Raw genomic sequence first — 8,752 nt, forward strand, 5'->3', positions numbered from 1 at the left:
TTACCAGCAGTGACTTTCATCTCCACTTATTTAGACCTCTCTTTTTGGAGTACTGTTTAAGGTCTCATGCTATATAGAATGTAAAAACTTAACCTCCAGAGAGCGGTGAGCTTTTAAAGCTGTTGTGCAATTAACTCTAAATTCAGTGAAGCATTTGTAAACACTCTTCAAAATGCCTTGAAAAAGAATCTCAACCCATTGGCTTGGCAAGAGCCAAGTGAACTGAGGCCACATCAGGGGATCAGAATTGGCTCCAGTGGGCTTTCAGGTGCCCATACACGGAGGAAGTAGATAAAGGCCCATCATTCTACCATTCCTCCACCCGAGGAGCTTGGAGGAGAGCCACCAGCTATGCTCTCTATGGCAGGCATTGTACTAGGAGAGTCTGCAAATATTTTTCAAGTTAATTGTTACAACCGTATAGCTAATAGCTAACGTTATTAAGCAAAAATGGCCCAACCAGTTCTCAAGAACCAACTCATTTACTAGGACATCTTGATAGAGGCCATTGTTTCACCCATTTTAAAACAGGAAGAAACCAGATCAGAGAGAGGTTGCATGACCTGCTGGAGGTTGTGCAGCTGTTATGTAGCAAAATCCGTGTTTAAACACAGCTCTAGGAATGTAGATCATTGCCTGCCACTTCTCAGAAGGAGGCAAAAAAGCTCAGATATTGTGTTGTTCAAGGACACACACCTAGGATGGGCAGAGCCCAGGTTTATCTGACATTCACATACTTGTCTCCAACTATATCTCTCCATCCCTTCCTTTTGTGATTACCAAACTGTATTTATCCCACTTTTAGAAACAAATTCTTTCTTCTCCTATTTTCTTTTACTTTTCCTTGATTTCACCTTTGTCCTTTCCTTCCCTTTTCTCTTTTTTTTCCTTTGTCTTACTTTTGCTCCTCATTTTCATTCCTTTGTCCCACCTCTTTGGCTCATGCCTTGAGTCTGTCTGTAGCACTAAGAACATAACAAAAGCTCAAGAGGTTAATGAGATATGATGCCCATTAATTTAAGCAGACGTCTATAGCTTCACAGTAATTGCCAATCTGATTGGGATCCGGATCATGACCAGAGAACGGTTATCTCACAAAACGATGATGAATTAGCCCAACAGCTAGATAAAGGGACACTTGATTTTCATTACAGTCAACCAATTTATCAGATCATTAATTTCTCACTGGATTAATTGTTTCATGATTTGATAAAGGGTTTGGCTATTGACGTGGTTATTCAGATTTACCAATTGTGTGGCTGGATCCTTAGATGGGACTTCAGGCAGCCAGCGAACATAGAAATGTAGGCTGCCAAGAAAGTCTCCAATTTGTTGGTCTGGGAACAATACAATTCCCAAGAGCTCAAAAGTCTCTCAAATAAAGGAATGTTAGAAAAGTCATCAGCATACAAGACTCCAGAATACTCTCGGCTCTGTAATGATTTGGAGACCTTATGCTGTCTGTAAACCTTCTCCCCGAGATCTGGTGGTGCTCAGGGTATAATCTTCATCTTGTTTTTAATCTATTCGCCTTCCCTTTTCCTTTATGCCTCCAACTCCCATCTCTTGCTGACATTTCCCACTTTCAGCAGATATTTCTAATTATGTTTCTGAAAGCAGAACTTGTTTATCCCATGCATATCTTTACTCCAACAAGAATTAAATGATTTGACTTTCCTTTCCCCCTCCCCATAATTCTATTCATGGTATCTTTCAATCTCTATATGTTTAAATCTCTTCTACAGCCCCTGTAGGAGATGGAGTTACAAACCCCTTTATGAACTAACCAGTACCCCCCAGAGCTCGTGTCTCTAGCTGCATATGTAGCAGAAGATGGCCTAATCAGCCATCACTGGGAAGAGAGGACCCTAGGTCTTGCAAACTTTATATGCCTCACTACAGGGGAACACCAGGGCCAAGAAGTGGGAGTGGGTAGGTAGGGGAGAAGGGGGGGCGGTATAGGGAACTTTCGGGATAGCATTTGAAATGTAAATAAAGAAAATATCTAATAAAATTTTTAAAAAATCATTAAAAAAAAACCCTCCTTTGTGTTCCAAGGCAATGTCTTCTGTCCTTCCCATTGCCACTTCAGTTTGGCATCTCTGACTAGGTTATTGCCACAGCCTTCTCAGTATCCTGGATGGAAGATGTATCGGCTTCCTGTTCACATTCCCACATAGTCACCAAGCTTCTTGAGTTTTCTTGAAACTCAGTTTCTGGCAGCTGAGCTTCAGGCCCCTATTCAGACTGTTGTAGAAATTCACTTTCTACAAATCAAACATCCCTTTATTTCCATAAATGTCTTTTTACTTAGAAAACAAAGACAGAGCATATCACCACAACATCCAAGACCTTTCACAGTCTGGTCAGAATTGATTCTCAACTTCCATAGTTTCTACTGTTCTTCCCAATCTATGTGACTTTCCAGCTGTTCCCAGATGGGCCATTCCCATAACTGTTTCCCTTCATATGCATCGTTGCTTTGTGGGAATGATCTCCATGTGTGTGTGGCCTCCAGTGTTACCTGAAAGATGATTGTTTCCAAGTTCAGCTCAGTGTCCCTGCTCTAAGACATCTTCTCAGACTCTTCCCAGTGAGTGCTTCCTCTGCCACTGTCCATCACCGTGGTTCTTTTGACCAGGGGTGGTGTTTTGCAAAGATTTAGTTATTTCTACCACTGTCGTATTCGTTTCCTGTGGCCACTGTAATACACTGGATGGCTTACAACAATGGAACACTATTCTCTCACAATTCTGGAGGCAGTAACTGTAGAATCAGGCTCACTGGGCTAATTTTAAGATGGTGACAGGGTCATATTCTCTCCAGACCAGTCTTCCCCCAGCTTCTAGTGGCTGTCGTCATGCTTTCCTCTGTGGATATCCCTGCAATAATCTACTTCTCTCTCTCTCTCTCTCTCTCTCTCTCTCTCTCTCTCTCTCTCTCTCTCTCTCTCTCTGTGTGTGTGTGTGTGTGTGTGTGTTACACCTGTACATGTAAAATATTGCTCTGCCTCATTCCTGGATGCATGAGATAGCATTTAGGGCCCACCTGGATAAAGTAATATAATCTCTTCCCCCATCTTAAGATCCTCTATCACATCTGTAAAAGACTTTTTCCAAATAATGGTGACACAGGTTCTAAGAAAGGGTGAGGATCTGATATTTTAGGAGCCACCATTCTGTACCCTATATTCTCCCATTTGGGGCCCCCTCAATGGCAGGGATTGTGTTCTATTCATTTTAAGACCCAACATTTACAGTAATAGTCACTCGACAAATGTTGAATGGAGTATTGGGAAATAAATAAACAGAATAAATAAACTGAACTCGCTTGTCTGGCAAATATTGGCAAAACAGTAAGCACTCATCAAACATTCATTTGAGGAATTTATTGATCGTTTTTTATGTACTAGATAATGCACTGGGACAGGAAGTACAACAGCAGCACAGAAACAGTCATGTCATTTAAAGGGGGCACACATATACAAGTACATGATCACATCTCATGATAAACATGAAGAAATAAAAGCGCAAAGATCCTGGAGAGAGAATAAAATAGGGCAGGTCAAGGAAGGCCTCTTTGTGGAAGTATTCTTACGATTCAAGAGCAGAAGGATGAAGACACAATTGTCCCAGGCAGAGGGATCTACATATGCATCAGCTTTAGGGAAGGAAAGAGCTTGGTGAGTTCAAGATAGCAAGAAGGCCAGAGAGGCTTGAGTGCAAGGAATCTAAGGGGCAGGGGAGGGAACACTGGGCATAGAATGGAGGCTTTGTGGTCATGTTAAAGGTATTGGATTTATGGTTCAAATGGCAGGAACTGATATTCCTATGACTCTAGTGTTAATTTTAGAAGACTGCTCTGGCTGTTAGTGAGGAATGGCCACAGCAGGAATCCAGATGAGAGTTAATAAGGGTTTGGACTGATCTTGTAGGGGTGGATAGGGAAAGCAGAAACATGGCGGGTAAAAGAGCTTCATATGCTAAATTAGAGGTTCTTCTTCTAAAGGTTAAACCCTCATACCCAGCCGTGCTGTCTGGTCGGAGAAGAGAAAGTACAAAAGTCACGGGAATATACATGGACCATTTGTGATCTGACATCTGGCAAGGGTGCCATAGCTTCAGACGAGGCAAGACGCCTCTTTTAAACAAACCTGGTTCGAACACCTAGAAAACTACTGGCAAGGAAATTTTAAAAAGTCCTCTACTTTAGACCATATACAAAAATTCAGTCAAAATGGAACGAATAGCAAAAATCATACAAGCTTAGAATGAAGCTGAAGCCTTGTGACCTTGGACTTGACAATCAGATTTTAGGTATGAAACCAAAGGGCTAAGCAGCAGAAGGAACATAGAGTAGCTGGAGTATGTCTTCAAACTACACACTGAGAGAAAATACATATCTAACAAGGGCCTTGAATACCAAACAACAACGACAATGACAACAAAAGATCTTCTAATTTAGGAACAAAAATGAAAATGTTTCAACAACAAAAGGGCAATGGGCTTGAATAAATATTTTCCAAAGAAGATACACAAATAAAAAATAAGGAAGGAAGGAAGGTTGGCATGGTGATGCATGTCTATAATTCTCCAAGCAGGGAAGCTGAACCCAAGTGTGGTGAGTTTGGGGCTAGCCTGGACTACATGGAAAATAAGTAAAGGAAAAGAAAAACTGTTCAACATCCGATCAGAATCTCACTGATGAATTACTTCATACTAACTAGGATTGTTGCAATTAATTCCCCTGAAGTAGAAAATGGTAAGTGTTGGCGTGATGGAGAGATATTGGAACCTTTATGCATTGCTGATGGAACTGAAAATGATTTTGTCACTATATTAAAAAATTTAGCAGTTTCTAGAAAAGTTAAATAGAATTATAAAATAAAGCACTTCTTGGCACAGGTACACAAACCACACAGGAATTATAAATAAGTTAACAAAAAAAAATAAATATCCATAGTAGTGTTGCCCATAGTGATCAAAAAGTATAAACACCTGAATAACCACCATATGATAAACAGTTAACCAATTATGAAGTACATACAACACAATATCATTCAGATCAGAAGGGGAATGAACTTCTGATACATTCCATAACACGGATGAATCTTAAACACCCTGCTAAACATGAAAGAAGCCAGATAAAAGGTCACATTACATCATTTCAGTAAAATGAAATACCCTGAAGAAATGAGCTCATCGATGCAGAAAGCGAATTAATGTTGGCAGGAGCTATGGACAGGAGAAATGGAAAGTAATTGGATGTAAGATGTCCTTTGAGTGTGGCGAAAATGTTTGAGGCTCAGACGTAAACGATGGGTGTGCGATGCTATGAATGCCCTGGATGTGGGTGTGCGATGCTATGAATGCCCTGGATGTCACTGGGTTATTGTGGAAATGGTTACACTTTTGCTACATTTGTTTTGTCTGAATGTTTTAAATTTTCTTCTTCCTATTTGTTTACTTATTTATTTATACATTCACTTTGCAACCTGATCAATGCACCTCTGAGAGGGTAGAGGCTCCTTCACAGACCCTCCCTCCACACCCCTTCCCTTTTCCTCCTTGAGAGTAGAGCCACTTCCCTGTTCCCTCCAACCTGATACATCAAGTCTCTGCAGGGCTAGACTTAAGCATCTTATCCCACTGAGGCCAGACAATATCCAGGAAATAGATTTAGGGACAGCCCCTGTTCCAGCTGTTGAGAAACCCTCATGAAGATGGAGCTTTGTCTGAATGGTGGGGTTTGTTTGTTTGCTTTTTTTTTCTTTTTACTAATATACTAAGATGGCATTTGAAGTCCTGAGTTTTTTATGGCATTGTCATAAATACATTATTCCTGATCCTCTCCCTTCCCTTCCCTTCCCTTCCCTTCCCTTCCCCACTGTCTTCTCCTAAATCCTGGCCCCTCCTCTGGTCCCCTGCCTCCCTTCATCTGGATGTTTTTAGCATCAATTAAGTAGAGTTTTGGGTAGAGTCAGATCAAAGAGACAGTGCTGCCAACTCCCTCCTTTCTTGTTGTATATGTGTATATATAAGCCGGCTTCTCCAAGATTTTAAGATGAGGCATAAGGCCCAAAAGAATGCTGCTGTGTTTCAATGTAAACAAAAGGATCTTTATAAAATGTTTTGTTTTGGGTTCTCGGATTTCTAGTTCTACAGAGAGAAAATGACACCGCAAAATGACATGTGAGTGATACTAGAAGAGAATAAAGAACAAAATATGGAAGTAGATACATATAAATATGTGTTGATTGGACAGAAAAAAATGAGATGTAATATTCCCAAACCAACAGGCAATGGGCTAGCAGGAAGGGGCAATGGGCCTGACTCTGTTGCCAAGTCAAAGCTTCACTGTGTATGGGGTTGAAGGTCCCAGAGGGAGAGCACTGGATGGGAAGAGGGCTGGGCTCTGGAGATGGGTGCTTATTTGATTCTAATTACATAATTTTCTCCAGTGTCAAAGTCAGACCTACTTCGTCAAAAAAAATTAAGGATAACTTATTATTTACTGAGCACATGGAGAGGTAGCAGGACATAAGCAAGATGTTGGTGCAACCTGAGCCACACTTGCCAGGAACCTCTTAACTCATTGTTTCTGGTTCAGCCACAACAGATGGAGCTAACCATGTTGGAAGAAGTTCTTGATAATGAGAGCCACGATGTCAAGCACATACAATCCAGGCACCATGCTAAGCATTCTATACCCAATATTTCCTTTTGCCCTTTTGAATGTCCTTTGGGGCATCTTGGCATACAAGTCCTCAAGCTCATTGCACAAGAGAGAGATTGGAGCAGGAAGAGTGAGTTTCTGGCTCAGGTTCTCTGTGGTCCAGACTGGAAGTGCATGGTATTGCTCTAGATACAGCTTCTCATACCACTTCACTCTACACTTACTGACTTTCAAGGGCTTTAGATTTTCCTTTGGTCATTTAAGAGAAAATGAAAAGATATAGTAAGGAAAGAGACTAAAGTATCTTTTTTCATTGAGCTGGTGGGAGGGGGTGAGTAAGACAGTATTGCATGGCCCAGGCTGGCTTTAAACTCATGTAGTTGAGATGACTTTGAACTTTTGATTCTCCTGCCTCCACTCTTGGAGAGCTGACACTGCCACACCCACCTTTTCTCATGTACTTATTTGTTTTGAGATAGGATCTCATTGTGTTGTCCAAGATGGCTGCAAACTCACGGTAACCCTCCCCTTCCAAGTGCTGAAATTATAGGCACAAGGTGTCATGCTCAGATTTTTTTTTATCTTAAAGATTCCTTTAAAACTTCCACCAAACTTTTAAAAATACACATTTTAAGTATTATCAGTATATAACCCAAAGAATAAAATGAAAACATGAGTTAATGATGATATAAAAAAAATAAAAGGATAAATAAACAGAAGACTATCTCTTCTGTGCATAAGGATGCCAGTGAACCACTGTAGAAAGTGAGAGAAATAGAATATTACCCGTGTAACTCCAAACGAGAGTTGTTACAGGTAAGAGCCATGAAGGGCTTAGTTGATAAAAAGTTTGAGAAATAAAACATTAGCACAGTGACCAAGCAGAACTCTTCAAAAGTCACAGGTAGGAGAAACTGTCACAGTCTGAATGAGACGAAGGAGACCTGAGAATTAAGCACATGTCATCCTAACTAGATCCTGGGACAGTAAAGGACAACACTAGAAAAACAGGTAAAATCTGAGCTTGACAATGTAACTTTAATTGGGTGGCAGTCCTTCAGTCATTGACAATGCGACCCAGAAGGGAAGCTGGGTAGAGTATGAACTCTTGTTTAACTTGTGCAGCTCTTAATGACAATATTATCTCTTTTAAAATTAGAAAATAATAATCATGAGGTTAATTGGATAGTTCAGTAGAATACAAATTACAGGCCGTGGCAAATAACCTCTGACTATTTCATGGGTTTGGCTAAAGATAATATTTTTATTATCTCATGGAACTCATTTGCACCCCAACCCTTCATTGCATTGACCAAAAACAAAAACAAAAAACAAGCAAACAAAACCCCCACAGTTTACTTCCCAAAGTGCATGGCCCCAGTTTTGAGATTGAGAGAAACATCAGAAAAAAAAAGAAGTTCCAACAGAAGGATGTTCAACAGTTCAAAGGTCTTGGAGACAGTTACCTTTATGTTCAACTTGATGATGCTGCAATGCCCAACTGTTTAACCAAACACTAACAGTGTGTCATTGTGAAGGTGCTTTATAGATGTAGTTAGCATCTATGATAGGTTTCCTAAAGGCAACCACCCTCACATACGTGGGTGGGGCCTCATGCAATCAGTTGGAAGTGTTAAAGCAAAAGCTGAGGTTTTCCCTGGTAAAAAAAAAAATACTGCCTCTGAAAGGGCTGCAATACAAAAGGGTTACATCATCAACCACACCAGCCTCCTGTGGCAGGATGAGTCAAACACAGGGCTTGCAGCAGCAGCTCCTTCCTGTCTATTCTAGCCTAGACTCAAACCATACCAGTACTTCCTTAAAAGAAATAGACAGATAAACAGAAGATAGAGATGTAGATAGATAGATGATAGAGAGATAGATAGATAGATAGATAGATAGATAGATAGATAGATACATACATAGGTACATAGATACATAGATACATAGATGATACATAGATACATAGATACACAGATAGATACATAGATACGTTGATACATAGATACATAGGTACATAGATACATAGATAAATAGGTACATAGGTACATAGGTACATAGATACATAGGTACATAG

This window comes from Mus caroli, chromosome 12 (genome assembly GCF_900094665.2).
Source record: "Mus caroli chromosome 12, CAROLI_EIJ_v1.1, whole genome shotgun sequence".
In the NCBI taxonomy this organism is placed as follows: Eukaryota; Metazoa; Chordata; class Mammalia; order Rodentia; family Muridae; genus Mus; species Mus caroli.